The sequence below is a fragment of the Carassius auratus genome, unplaced genomic scaffold (assembly GCF_003368295.1).
Source record: "Carassius auratus strain Wakin unplaced genomic scaffold, ASM336829v1 scaf_tig00035708, whole genome shotgun sequence".
Taxonomy (NCBI): domain Eukaryota; kingdom Metazoa; phylum Chordata; class Actinopteri; order Cypriniformes; family Cyprinidae; genus Carassius; species Carassius auratus.
In genome coordinates, this window is record NW_020526256.1 from 36,599 (window position 1) to 52,600 (window position 16,002).

Consider the following 16,002-nt stretch of genomic DNA (forward strand, 5'->3'; position numbering starts at 1 on the left):
CCGACCGCGACCCGAATATCATAAAAAATATTTTTGGATGACTCGTAACCGTGGGTAACCAGAGCCGGATTAAATAAATGGACTACACTAGGCAGGCTGCATTTTTTGGGCCCCCCTCCATCAATGTTATATATGAATTGAAATCTGAAAATTACCAAAGTTACTAATAAAAAGTTAATTCATATTTTACATAGCCTACTCTTAGGTTACAAATTGGTTGTGTTGTATATTAAACAGTCTATCAGACTATTTTTTGATATTCATTATTTATACGTCATTACACGGCTCTATTAAATGCTATTAAATTATCCTCATCCATTGGGAGTGTCATTGTTAAGGCTGTAGTACCAGTACATAACCAATAGGAGTCAGTAAACTATGTAAACAGAGCAAATAAGTTTATCTTATTTGCTCTGTTTACATTTAATCAACACATTTAATTAAGATTTTCTGTAAAATGCAATAGCTTACAACATTTATAAATGTTGTAATTAAGATTTTCTGCAAAATGCAATAGCTTACAACATTTAGAAATGTTGTAATTTAGAACAAGAAGGTAAACATGACCCCTTCACATTCATCAAGACCATTTAGAAACTGTCTAACAATAAATAATAATAAATATAAGGATGGAGGATTTAAACTATGGAAAACTAAAGGCATTCAGACTATTAAAGACTTGTATCTTTACATTTCAAGAATTGTGTGATAAACTCCAGATTCCCTCAAAACATTTTTTTTTTAATATTCACAGCTTAAAAGTTTTATGTCTTCCAGGTCTACAGATATTATGTACATTCCCTCTGGACCTGCAGAGTCACCAAACATAACTTTCTTCACTCGTCTCCTTTGGCTATCTGCTTTGTATCCTCTGTCGCTGTGAGAGTCTTGGCCTCTGCTTCATAGACATCGAAATCATTTCTGGCCTGTCCTATGTATTCTATGAGTGAACTGTACAGAATAGGAACCGTACATACATCAATTTGTACCTGTTGCAATGCTTTGCTGGTTAAATTGATTGTTCTCAGCAGTTCATCCCACAGTACTGTCATAACTGCAGTTTCAAGGGTTTCCGTCACTGTTATTAATTGACTCGCCTCATATTGAGCAGCTCTGGGGGTTCCATGGTCAACTTTGATTTCGTTCAAAGCATCCTGTATAGCTTTGTAGCCAAATCTCAGAGCTTTTGTTGCATCAGCTCTTGCAGACCACCTTGTGCCGAAAAGGCTCTTCAGTGTCAGACCTCACTCACATTTTGTGAGATGGGCTGTTAAAATCTCCCACCTCCGAGTTGAAGCTAAGAAGTTGTAGAGATTTTGAATGAAGCCAAAAAATGAAACTGCTTCTAGGGAACATTCTGCTGCACATGCACCAACTTAATTCAGAGAATGTGCAGAACATGGTATGAAGTCAGCATTAGTATTTTTATTTTTTATTCTTGCTTGGAGTCCAGAATATTTCCCTGCCATGTTACTAGCATTGTCGTAGCTCTGCCCACGACAGTTCATCAAATCAATGCCCAGTTCTTTTAACTCAGATTTGAGTGTTTCCTCCATGTGTTCTGCAGTGTGACCATGTAGTGGTATGAACTCCAAAAATCTCTCGACAGGCTCACCACTTTTCTTCAGGACATAGCGAATTATCAAAGCAAGCTGATTAACATGTGTGACGTCAGGTGTTGAGTCCACAATGATGGAGAAATACTTGCCATCTTTAACTTCTTTTACAATGGCACGCAGAACTCTCTCAGCCATCAGCTGAATGAACTCATCACAAACTGTAGAGGACAGGTAACTGGTATGTCCCCTGCCCTTGTTTCCATATCTGGCTAGATGCTCTGACAGAAGTGGATCAAAGCGACTAATGAACTCCAATCAGCCCAAAAAGTTCCCATTGTGGGGTGATGCTACTAACTCATCGTCCCCACGGAAGGGCAGTCCTCGTGAAGAAAGAAACTGAATAGTTGCCACTATACGTTTCAAAATGTTGAGCCAGTATGCTCTCTCAGACTCCTGTTGCTGTACTATGTTTGAATCTATGCGTGCATTTTTATTTCCAAGTGATGATAGACTCAGCACAGCCGTACGATGATCCATACTATTCTCATGTTCATGCAAGCGATTAGCACAGTTTTTCCAGTCATTAAATCCAGTGACAAATTGATTGTCTCTTATACTGAACAACTTGCAGCAGTAACAGAATACAGTGCCAGTAGACGGTGAGTACACTAACCATTTTCTTGACAGGGTTTCTCCATTTAGCTTTTTTCTAAAGAAATGTTCCTTGGTTAAGCTTCAGTTAATGTCTCCATATTTCCTCTGTGATGCAGAGAAATCTCCAATATTTTGACAGGGATGGTTTAGTGCAAAGTACTCACGCATCCTGTCATCAATTTGGTCCCACTTTGCAGGATCAGATGGGTAGCTTTCTTAATACCCTTTCTGGGTCTAGAGGCTCCTGCTGCAAAACAATATTGGGCTCACTTTTGGCTGGCTGCTGTTCTTCCATCAGTTTGTCGTTCTGTGACTGTGACGGTGCTGATGTTGATGGTGCGGGCGCCGCAGTGTCTTCCGGCGCATCTTTCACCTCGTCTTCTGCCACATTTCGAGCCGCATCTTCCACCGCGTCTTCGGGCCGTGTCTCCGGGCCTGGCTCGGCCTCTGGCTTTGCTGACTCGAGCAGGTTCACAGCTGTCAGACGGCTGCCCGACAGAAACTTCTGTAAAGCCCACCGCTGTCTCTTCTTTTGTTCCTCTTCATTTTTTTTTTTTTAACGTTTTGCCGCACCCGAAAGCATCTTGAATGTTAGCCTACTCAAAACACACCTGCCTGCTAGCTTTGTTGTCCCGCTCTGACCTCTGAGCACCGCTGACGTCTCCTCGGACTTAACTGGCTGGCGCCTCTAACTAAATACAGTCATGGGCTGGCGTTAATGTGACGTAATGTAACAGTCTATGGTTAAGATAAACATCGTCACTATTTTTAGTTAATTAATAAATATTGAAATCAATTGTAGATAGGACATTTGTACATTTTATTTTATTTTTATTATTATCATATATATATTTTTTGTCCCTCTGTCTGGGCCCCATTCTCGCCAATCAGGCCCTAGGCACGTGCCTAGTTTGCCTTTGCTTTAATGTTACCGCAAAGCCCATTGTTACTTGAACCTCTACAATCAGTCGATAAAACAATATAAAGACAGCAAGTTGTTTGTTGCGGAGTGGACCATCAGAGTACCCTATCGGTAGTATAAGTAGTCTGCGCATGGGCGCCCTATAGGGGGGAAAAGTTAGGACAATTCCAAGGGCCCCTGACTGACAGGGGGGCCCAAAAAATAGGTAAAAATGAATTGTAAAATTTGTATTATATTAAACACTATATAAAACATCATCATTGAGTATATTTCAAATAATAATAAAATGAATGATGTCTTGGATTTTACTTATTTTGGCAATAAAAGTTAAATATCACCATTGACCAAAAAAAAAAAAAAAAAACATCCATATTGACCGACCACCCCTCTGTATCTACATGAAATGGTTTGGCCCTGCCTTACCACAGTGACGGTGTTTCGTTAGTTGCAGACAGTCAGTTAATGATCCTGTTAGCCAGCACCCCCCATTATGGGACTCACTGCTGAAAGTTTTTTTTTTTTTTTTTTTTTTTTTTTTATTCAGTTCCATCACACAAATGATTAACGTGAACAGAAAAACATTGCACATCTCAAAGCATGCAAAATAACTGCGGCAACAACAAACAATTACAATTAAATTTAAACTTACATATAAACAGACAAATAAGAATACAAAAAAAAGATACAAATTAAATAAATAAAAAATAAAAACTGCATTAGGGCAATTACATAAATTTGAAAAGCTTTAGAATTTGTATTGTTTTTAAAAGCTTCTTGTTTTGTGATCTTATATTAGAAAGGGTTTCAAAATATATTTTAAGATCAGTGTTACAAAATGTAATATATGATGGTTTCTTTTGAAATACTTTTGACTTATGAATATAATACTTTGCTAAGATAATTAATAGATTAATAATATACATATGTTTATCAGAAATAGATGGGTTTTGATAACAAAGTAAAATATCATGAGGTTCTAAATTAAGGACTTTGTTTATTTTTTTTGTTATGTCTATTTTAAAGTCAACCCAAAAAGAAATAGACCAAGGGCAATAGAAGAATAAATGTTCAATATCCTCAACAGATGCATTACAAAAGGTACACTTATCACAAACACTATGAATGTATCTGCTAACAACTGCATTTACAGGATAACATCTGTGAATAATTTTGTAAAGTACTTCTTTTACTTTATTAGAAATTACATATTTATATGGCAGCATCCAAATGTTGCGCCAAGATATACAGTGAGGTTTAAGCCATTTGGATTTACATGGAGGACTGGATCCAACATTAAGGGAGTTTCTTATAAAACTATTATTAAAACGCTTGTCAAAAATAGAGAGACCATTTACAAAAAGTTGGAGATTTTGTTGGCTTGTATTATTGATATTTACATCAGAGGATTTGGTTAAAATTAGTATGCCATTAGGAATAGCCTTGATTACTTTGTTAAATTCTTTTTCACTAACAAAAAAGCCATATCTTGTAATAAAATTAGGATAAGTGTAGAAGTGCCCATTATTGTCAATAAGCTGACTCACTGCTGAAAGTGCTCTACCTAACTTATAATTGTAACAGTTTCCTACTTAAGTGTGTTACAAACACAATTTTGGTGTCTTTGGAAAGAAGACACTTTGGGCTTTAATTTTTATCAACCTGATTTGATAATGCTCAAAAATATTAAAAGTTATAGACACTGAAGTGCCTTCAAACTTTTTTACCACACCTTAATATTTTTTTATTTGATATAAAAATACATTAAATGAGTCCTGGAGCAATCTAGAAAAGTAAGTAGAAAGTCAAAAAAAAAGAGTTTTTATTTCAAATCTGAATAAAATATCATGAAAAATGAGACTCCTGCATATATTTTTCTGAGACTATGTCTAGACCCCCCACCCCCCAAATATAAGAAAATATATTTCCCAATAGTATTGAAGGCTTCAACAAACTATTTAGTCAGTAAACATACCACTGCATAGTTTTTTTCAATTATAAAACACTAGACAGAAACTTAGACATCATATAAGTGATTTATTTTAGCACTAGAAAAATACAATAAGAATAATTTGAGTAAGAAAAATAAGAATAATAAGAAAAATAAAAAAAGATATAACTTTGTTTGACAATTACAGAAAATCCTGAGATTGCTAGAAATGCAGCATTTACAATGAATTATGATGCAAATAAGTCCTGATGTGCTGATGGCCACTTATACAGATGGTAATAGCACAAATGTGCCATAAAGTAAATAAACCACTCTCTCTATTAATATAGACGCGTTCACTTTGATAGCCGTAATCATACAGTAATAGCGAGCTGATTTGGGCTGATTTGCACTCAAACAGATGGTAATCATGCAGATACATTCATATTCAACATAAAACACACTCTCACATATATAAAAACTGTCGAAAATTAAAAAGAAACAAAGACAAAAGCAATCGCTGTAAGTTCCGCCTCCATCAGCTGACAGGCGCGTCAGAGCGCGTCATGAGGGAGCGCCAAAATTCAAATAAACCATGCCGTTTTTTTTGCACAAACTTTTACGCAGTTTCCGACCGCGAGTTATTACATAACAGACGCAAACAGTTCTGTCGCTGAAGAACTGAAACGTAAACAAGGGAATTATGATCCATATTACAACGTTATTGCTTCGTTGGACTTAACGTGCTTCATGAGATGTGGTTCAGTGGACCCTTACCTTCCTAACTTTTTCAATTATAAAACACTAGACAGAAACTTAGACATCATATAAGTGATTTATTTTAGCACTAGAAAAATACAATAAGAATAATTTGAGTAAGAAAAATAAGAATAATAAGAAAAATAAAAAACACACTCTCACATATATAAAAACTGTCGAAAATTAAAAAGAAACAAAGACAAAAGCAATCGCTGTAAGTTCCGCCTCCATCAGCTGACAGGCGCGTCAGAGCGCGTCATGAGGGAGCGCCAAAATTCAAATAAACCATGCCGTTTTTTTTGCACAAACTTTTACGCAGTTTCCGACCGCGAGTTATTACATAACAGACGCAAACAGTTCTGTCGCTGAAGAACTGAAACGTAAACAAGGGAATTATGATCCATATTACAACGTTATTGCTTCGTTGGACTTAACGTGCTTCATGAGATGTGGTTCAGTGGACCCTTACCTTCCTAACTTTTTCAATTATAAAACACTAGACAGAAACTTAGACATCATATAAGTGATTTATTTTAGCACTAGAAAAATACAATAAGAATAATTTGAGTAAGAAAAATAAGAATAATAAGAAAAATAAAAAAAGATATAACTTTGTTTGACAATTACAGAAAATCCTGAGATTGCTAGAAATGCAGCATTTACAATGAATTATGATGCAAATAAGTCCTGATGTGCTGATGGCCACTTATACAGATGGTAATAGCACAAATGTGCCATAAAGTAAATAAACCACTCTCTCTATTAATATAGACGCGTTCACTTTGATAGCCGTAATCATACAGTAATAGCGAGCTGATTTGGGCTGATTTGCACTCAAACAGATGGTAATCATGCAGATACATTCATATTCAACATAAAACACACTCTCACATATATAAAAACTGTCGAAAATTAAAAAGAAACAAAGACAAAAGCAATCGCTGTAAGTTCCGCCTCCATCAGCTGACAGGCGCGTCAGAGCGCGTCATGAGGGAGCGCCAAAATTCAAATAAACCATGCCGTTTTTTTTGCACAAACTTTTACGCAGTTTCCGACCGCGAGTTATTACATAACAGACGCAAACAGTTCTGTCGCTGAAGAACTGAAACGTAAACAAGGGAATTATGATCCATATTACAACGTTATTGCTTCGTTGGACTTAACGTGCTTCATGAGATGTGGTTCAGTGGACCCTTACCTTCCTAACTGAACCGGGATTTACAACTGTGGATGTGTTTATGACTCCTTATTATGACGGATCTGGTATGTACAGCATTTCTAATGTTCATGTTTTTTATGTGCACTGCTTACACAAATGTAGCAAATACTGTCTTTATAAGCTATCCATTGAAAAGCAGCGATCTGTCGTCGATGCCCGAGGCTTAGATCTTTATAATGATCAGTGTTGGGTAAGTTACTCAAAAAAAGTAATCCACTACAAATTACTAATTACTGCTCTAAAATTGTAATTTGATTACATTACTGATTACTGCATGTAAAAAGTAATCAGATTACTAATTACTTTACTTTCAAGTTACTTTGAAAACCTATTAAACATACAAGGAAAAAAACTACAAACAAAGTGAAACTCAGTTCTTTCCGTAATTTATTTATATTGACTGAAAAATATTAGAGAAATATGAAAACAGCAACTTGAATTAAAAATGCAATGCATTTCTATAATTTAACATTCTTAACATAAACTTGACCAACAATGAAAACTGTAGTCTTTTTAAATGTATCTACAGTATGTCTTAACTACATGGGTGTCATTCCAAGGAAGCTTCTATTATTACAAGTCCAGATGTCTGCGGTTGTGGAGACATATTCCAAACGATCGAATGTTTTTTTTAAGTACATACTCCATATCCGCATAGGGCTGTCTCTTTTCGTTCGAAAATCGATTGCACAATCGATCGGACCAACCAAAAAAAAGTTTCGAAAATGAAAATAGTGAATCGATTTTGAAATAATTCTCGATTTATTTAAAAATAATTAAACAATTAAAAAAATATAAATGTAAAAAACTTGTGTTATGGCTTACTTTATATCATGTTACGCGGGCTCGGGCTTGCGCTCCAGTTTGTGAGGTAATGCACGTTCATGTGATGTGTTTCGATTAGCGCGAGAAAGATGTGAAATGGATGCTGAGTAGTTGCAACGGAGGCTTGCCTCTGGCGAAAATACGTTTTGGTTGCACCAGCAACTAAAGCAAAGTTCTGAGGTGTGGAAAAGTTTTGACCATGTTTATAATGAGAATAATGAGTGAATAATGGCGCACCATCAGTGAGCGCAGGAACGCGCTGAAGACATCTACAGTGGATTCAATCATTTTCCTCCACAAAAACATGTAGACCGAGCCTAATCTCTGTGTGTAAAGGTTTTTCAAATGATAACTATATATTCATTAAGGCTTAAATGCATAATGTGGACTGAGTATTTACGCTAATGTTGGCATTATTCTTGTATTAAATGGCAGCTGATATGTGGAGAAGCAAACCCAGCGGAGCCTTTATCTTAATTTCGTTATTGCCAAATACCCATCTTAATTAAAAATGTATCTTAATTTAATCTGTTAAAAAGGACTCGTTTTTATTGGTGCGTTTTTTAGAGTGCTGAGATGTTACGATGTTACAGAGGACTTATTTTATTTCTTTATTCCAACTTCCAAGTGGCCTAGTCTACGTTAGTTATGAATAAATTATGTTAAAACATGAATAAATGACTCATTGTTGACAAAAGGCAAAAGAGCTGTGCGTGTATGCGCATATCTGAATGTCGGGCTGCAAACGGGTTCGGGCTTTTAAAAAGCTGTCAATCAAAATGTAATAGGCTACTTCTCGGGCTCGGGCCGAAACCTGTCGAGCTCGGGTCCTGTCGGGCCTAACTTTTAAGGCCAGATTAAAGCTCTAATGCCAATAAATAAGAAATATTGCTGACTTGTGCGTTTCCAAGCGCTCTCATTCGTCCGATATGTGGCTTTGAAAAAAAAAAGGAAACGTCTTTTTTTTTAGACATGGAAAATCGATTTTACAATCAATTCAATGAACACTTATGTCTTAAAAATCGAAAATGCTTTTTACACAAAAGTGACAGCCCTCCATCCGCATAGCATTTATCTAGATACCTTGCAAATGTCTTTCGGTCCTGCAAGGTTACAGAGCTGTCCGTCACTATCATCGTAAGCAAGTCTCTAAATGACTGCGATTCCACAGTCGACAAGCGCAGCATTTCCTCCACCACACACACTGCTACAGCTCTCTTCACCTGTCCAGAAGTTACCTTCCCTCCCGATCTTGAACAAAAATCTCCGTCCATTTTAACAGCACGAGTTCTCCGGTAATTCATTAAAGCGCGTGCTCAATAACTGACGCAGCCGCCCCAAAACGTGATTAGAAATGCATTTTAATTTATTTACTTTAATATTTTTTCTTACCAATACATTTGTAACGCAAGTAACGTAATTTTATTGACATCAGTAACTGTAATCAAATTACATTTATTTTAAATGTAATGAGTTACATTACTGCGTTATCACGAAAAGTAATTAGAATACAGTAACGCTACTGTAGTTACTTTGTAACGCGTTATACCCAACTCTGATAATGATACATAGTTTGTCAAGATTAAATTTGCCCTGTTTCATGTAATCTATTCATAAACCCTGACACATGCAAGTTGCGTGGCTTTCAGGACGAGGGCGTAGAGGTACAGGCTAAGAGGTAATGATGAGCTAAAATAATTTCTGATGACGGCTGGCTTGACCGCGGTCAGACGTGCTCTCTCTCCGCGCTCCACTCCCTCAGTTCTCATCTACAGCGCGCGATCAGTTCTCAGTGCTCAAATACACACACAGCAGTCCAAATGTTTATTGTGCAGAGTATCTCACTTTAATACAGTAGGTTATGGATTAAGTGAACGTGAACAGGTGTGAGAAAACTGAACGTGTGTCAGTATTTAATGCATGCCTTCCGTCTTAAAAGGACAGCATTCCAAATTAAATAGGCTACTTATGTCATTAATTTTAACCAACAAAATACGTCAAATAAATGTATACATGTTAAGTAAAACCTACAGTATCTGAAAAATGAGATTAATTTGTATCTATATTGTAATTGTCTTATTGTCTTATTATATATAAAATATTTTTTATAAGTAGCTCCTTTTTCACTTCTGTTAAATGGATAGTTCACCTAAAAATCAAAATTGTCGTAATTTATTCAAGATTTTCCAAATGTATTCCTTTATTCAAATTTCTCATAAGCTTAATTGATTTGGTCTAAAGAGAGAATAATTAATTATTATTTTAATTTGAAAACTACATATAAATTAGCTACCACTGTAGTAAAGCATCATTCCAGGGAGGCATAATTGCCTTTCACCCTGTTACAACTTGAACCACTGAAACGGTTTTGGAAACATTATTTTAAGGTTAAAAATGTTGCTTTAAGGACATTTTTATGGTGGCTTTTAATCTTGCATCAAATAGTGAACTGCTTACTGTTTGTAGACTTGCATTTACAAATCACCAGCAGTAAATATTGTGCTAGTAGTATTGAACTACAAGCAGCAAGACAGTTGCAAGCCTTTGATTAGAGTTATGTGAAGCGTTTGATGGGACAGTTAGGTCCTAGAGATGTGGTGAAAACAGCTGCACAGAGGGGGCCCAATTAGATTTTTTGTCATGGGGCCCAAAATTACTGGCGGCGCCCCTGAGTCAGCCTCTGCAACATCCGTACACTTAAAGGCTAGTCAAACAGCATTACTTATGTAATCAGCCCAACTGATTACTTAATTATCGTAATTATCATCTAATTACGTTAATTCTGTCAAAAACACTCAAGGTTTACTTATAAAAACAGTATTGTTTAAAGTGAAAGTGAACAGTTGAGAAAGAAATGAATGTTTGCAGCTCTTAAAGGGAAAGTAGCCTACTAAACTGCAGACTGTCATTAAAGAGATCACCCAAAAATTTAATTTAAATAAAATTATGTCATTATTTACTAGGGGTGTAACAAGACAAGACACTTATCCCATGAGACAAGACGAGGATGAGACTGGGTTCATGAGAACGAGACAAGATTTTTAAACTTTTTAAAGAAATCCTCAATTATGAAATATATAGGGATAATTGGTCTGTTATTTAACTGAAAAACACGAAATGCAAAAAAAAGTAAGTGCCTTTTTAAATCAAATTGTACTTTATGAAAAACATCTATTTTAATAAATTTGATGCAGGTATAAATAACATGTAAGCAATGCAAAAGGTTTTGCCTCAAACTCAACTGACAGGCAAGTAATTGCACAAAATGATGCAGTATATATAAAAATTAATAATTTACAACACAAATAATATCCCTTTAAAGCAGCAGTCAGTCTATTTTATTATTCAGTAAACTGATTTCCACTTTAATAAAAAATATGTATTTTTATATTTATATTTATGTAATAGTATATACGTTTTACATCAATTTATTAAAAGTTTAACTAAAATACAGGTTAAGGGTCCTATGAAATGTTTTATTTTTTCTCACCATATTATTATTATTATTATTTTTTATTGTTACCAATTTCTGTGTTTTAGCAAGTCTAATCATTTGAAGTCATAACACAATTTCATTTATTCATTAATTTTTTTCTTTAAGTAGCCTTGGAATTTTTTCATTAACAGAGATAGGCAGAATATGCAGGATGCATAACGACTTTTGCGGCTTCATATTTACAGATACTAGTCCATGTCGTAATTTGATTTAAGTGGTAATGACCTACTTTTGGTTAATTATTTAAAAATACGAGAAATTCTGTGACATTCCTCATTTAACTGTGAATTCTGTTTTCATGACTGGATAAAGACTTCACTGCGTAATTTTCCAACTTATCATGTGGCCACTTGTCTGATGTGAATTGTGAACATAATATCTTACATACCTTACATACCACTGGTGAAAGGGCCAGTATAATGCAAATATATCTGAAAGGTCTTAAGATGCAGCCTTCAGGTCTGTAGACTGTAAGGCCTAGAGGTCAGCCAGAGCCAGCCTGAGGAAGGGTATCTGCCAGGCCAAACTCACACACAAACAGAGGATTGAAGAACACTTCATTTCTTCGGACCCCTGGCTTATGTGGTAAGGCATACACACTTTCACAGACTACAAACCACCCAGCACTATGCCTCCCTCCAGCTCTGCCTCCTCCTGTGACAAGCTCAATCACTTTTATGCCTGTTTTGATCAAAATAATAAGGAGATCTTCTTCAAAGCTGAGCATCAACCCAATGAACTGCCTCTCACACTCTCCACCTCAGATGTTTACTCCACACTGTGTAAGGTGAATTCACTTCACTCTGCCCTCACCCACCTGGACAGTCAAAATACTCATGTGAGAATGCTATTCATTGATTTCAGTTCTGCTTTTAAAATGGGGAAGTCATGGATGGGGAAGTCGTGGCCTAGTGGTTAGAGAGTTTGACCCCTAACCCTAGGGTTGTGGGTTTGCGTCTCGGGCCAGCAATACCATGACTTAGGTGCCCTTGAGCAAGGCACCGAACCCCAAACTGCTCCCCGGCGCTGCAGCATAAATGGCTGCCCACTGCTCCGGGTGTGTGTGTGTGTTCACTGCTGTGTGTGTGTTGTTCACTGCTGTGTGTGTGTTCACTGCTGTGTGTGTGCACTTTGGATGGGTTAAATTCAGAGCACGAATTCTGAGTATGGGCAGAGACAGTTTATAAGAGACATGTCACTTCCTCAATCTTCAATACATCTATATAAGGAAAACCCGTAACTGCAAAGATGGCTGTTGTGTGCACATGTCCCGCCCCTTCCCGCTGGAAAGCCAATTATCTGCTTTTACAGGCAAGCCAGGAAACATTTAAGCCTATTCTCTGGTTCCACTGCAAATGCGCACAGTTGAGGAACCCATGCGCATGCTTAGTAAAGGTATAACCTGTGGGGGAAAAGGCGTTTTTAACCTTATTTTGGGGCAAAGTCATCATCATTTTTATCATATTTCACTGCTGTTTCTATACATGCTGTTTTTATGTCCCGGTGACCAGTGAAAGTGTAGTTCTGCCTCTCTGCCCATTCATTTAGATAAGAGCTGGTCTTGTTATACTGAAATAGCTGCCTGGAGGCATTGCCAAGATGGCGGCCGAGTGGCACGACTTGCCTGAAAGGATCTAATCATCTAATATTACTGTTATGGTTTCATTAATTACCATTGGTATATAGATTTTAACTTTGTCTAGTGCCCTTATTTATGTTTGAACATGATTTAGTGAAAATGTAGCTATTATACATAGAGCCCGACCGATATATCGGCTGGCCGATTTTATCGGCCGATATGAGCTAATTGCATTTAAATCGGCATCGGCGTTTATAACGGCTGATGAAACATGAGAAACAGTCTCATATTCTTCACTCATGTTATGAGTGTTGCATAGTTTGCCCACCAGAGGGCGGTCTGTAGCTCCAGAGTTGCAACAGCCCCAGAAATCCACAAAGAAGAAAGCGATCAGCCAAGCCACCCAGGTGAGTCCGTCGTTCGTCATGTGAAATGATTGTAGATTTAGTTCATACACTGTATATAAAAACAGTGTGGTAGTTCTAGTTAACGGTCCTATCATTATCACTTCTAAATATTCTGTAACATCACTTACAGCCGCTAATGCATTGCTATATTAGATTAGCCACAAAGCTAATACCATGTTTATCAGTGGAAGAGCGCGAACGTTAATAAGAGGTCGAACTATAAAGTTAGCGTTTAGTGCTTATTCTATTGCGGTGTGTTTCCCACATAATGACCGCGTAATGGGCCTTTCACACAGGACGCGGTATGCACAGCGCTTGGCCGCTGGGTTTAGCGTTGCCCTTCAGATACAACGCGATTTGCCCTGCTCTGCGCTATGGCGTAGGCGGAGTTTTAAAAACTTTTAGCGGGAGCTCTTTCATAGTCTGTTGTTCCTCTTTTCGGTCAGCAGCAAACATGTATCTGTCCCGTTGTAAGAAGCGAGCGATAGCGCTAGTCCTGCTGATGAGAATTAAGAGAGAAGCAAGGAAGAAGAGGCTACCCTCAGGCCCAGGGAACAATTTGGTGAATTCAGGCTGGTTACGTTACTCTAACGCTAATATAGCTTTCTTTTTAGCAGGCCCCTTAAATGCTTGCTATTAACTTGTTTGAAGGTGGTTCTTCTCAAAATTGACAGCGGTGTGTTCATGGCACTAACGTTAACCATTTTGATTCAGACTGCACAAAGAGAAGAGGAGAAGATATACGGGTCCGTTGTGAATGTGTCTGTGAGAGCAAATATAGTGTAGTTACAGTAACTACAGTAGGTGCGTCAGAAATGAATAAATCAGAGGGGACATGTAAATAAATGTGAGCTGAACAAGCGCTTTTTTCTTTTCTTTTTTTTCTTACATATTGTTTCAAAGCAGCTTTACAGACATAACAGGAAAATGTTGAAATAATATTGTTAAATATAAGGAGGTTAATACCTATTGCTTGACAAATAAAAAATATATATATATTTCTCATTTTTGCCTATGTAGGAGATCCCTGTTTATTATTAGTATAATTCTAATGATGACATGAGTAATGATACATGGTGATATTATTAATACACATGCTTATTTTTTCTATGTCTCTCTTTCTGCCCTACAGATGGCTGAAAAAGGTGAATGATGTAGCAGCAAAAGTGTGGGACTACTTCTGCAAATACTTTAACTTTAACTTTAGTATTATAATTTATTACACACACAGACTGTTAAAATCAGCTTCAACTGGAAGAAAGTAAAAGTGTTAAATGTTTAAAATCAGACTGTTTCTTGATCGTTAAAAAAATATATACTTTTGATGTGCAATTGTTTAGTGATTGAGACCGTAATCTAAGGCTTTTTTTTTTACATAAATCCCTTCTGGAAAATGGTTTATACAGCCCACATACATAGAACAGGCAGATATTTTGCCATTGAATGTTATGTAAGTGCAGCTTATAGGAAATGGGTCTAATATCCAGTTTATTTTCAAAATCAAAATATCGGCTTATAAATCGGCTCTTTTCAAGTTAATATCGGCATCGGCATCGGCCCCCAAAAATCCATATCGGTCGGGCTCTAATTATACAGAATGAAATAGCATGGAATTTTCTTGGCTCTTGTTGGCATTTCCTTTCATTCTGTATCTTATTGTTCTACAGATCTGTGTTTACTAGTGTTAATGGATGCTAAACATTCTTGCAAACTGTCTAAACTGAATCAAACATGCAGACACTTATATGAGGAGTTTTATACAGCAAATTAGTCATTCAGAGAAATTTTATTTTTGAACATGAAAAAATTACAAATTACCTTGGTATGTATAATGTATAATAATTCTGTGTATTTATAACTCGATAACAATACTAATTCTGCATTAAAACTGATTAAAGATTATTAATAATAATAATAATAATTAGGGCCGGGACTTTAACGCGTTAATTGAGATTAATTGATTACACAAAAAATAATGCGTTAACTAAGATTAATTAATTACAGAAAACAAAATTCCGGCATTTTTAATAACTTATTTTTGCACCGCGGAACGTTTCTCACTGGATGAGTTTCGGCGGACCGATTATACTGAAGCACCAACTAGCGTTCGCATAATACTGCAGCACATCGAGCCTCAAGTATCACCTCAACGCAAAACATATAGCAGCTAGCGTGGATTTTACACTTTATGTTGAACTATGTATTATTTTGTTGGTGCAACAGTTTATGTTGAACTCTTTATTGTTTTGGCCAAGGTTATTAAGAGTTGAACTTAGTATGTTATGGCCTCTGAAGCAACAGAGAGATGTTTTCTAATAGTCAGTGTTTCAAATGTTCTGAATGTAATTGACATTATTGTGTTTTACTTAAAAAACACTTTACAGAAGGTTCCAGCACCTATAAGCTTCCTGAATTTCTGAAATGTAATATTTCTAAATTGTTTCTAAATATGCTATTGCTACACTTCATGGCAAAAATTGCACTGGTCTGCTAGACTTGGTTGAACAAAAATAAACAATATTTTGTTGCTTAAGCTTATGTATTCAGTCATTATTCAATGGTATACTATAAATCCATGTGAAAAAAATTACTTCTCACTGTTCTCAGGTCAAATATTTATATGCGATTAAAATGCGATTAATTTCGATTAATTAA

General features: G+C 36.3%; 1 pseudogene; it reads right to left on the bottom strand.

The window, feature by feature from the left end:
* Positions 1-836: 836 nt before the first annotated feature.
* On the bottom strand, positions 837-2,096 carry LOC113082116 (zinc finger MYM-type protein 1-like; annotated as a pseudogene).
* Between the last annotated feature and the right edge of the window lie 13,906 nt (positions 2,097-16,002).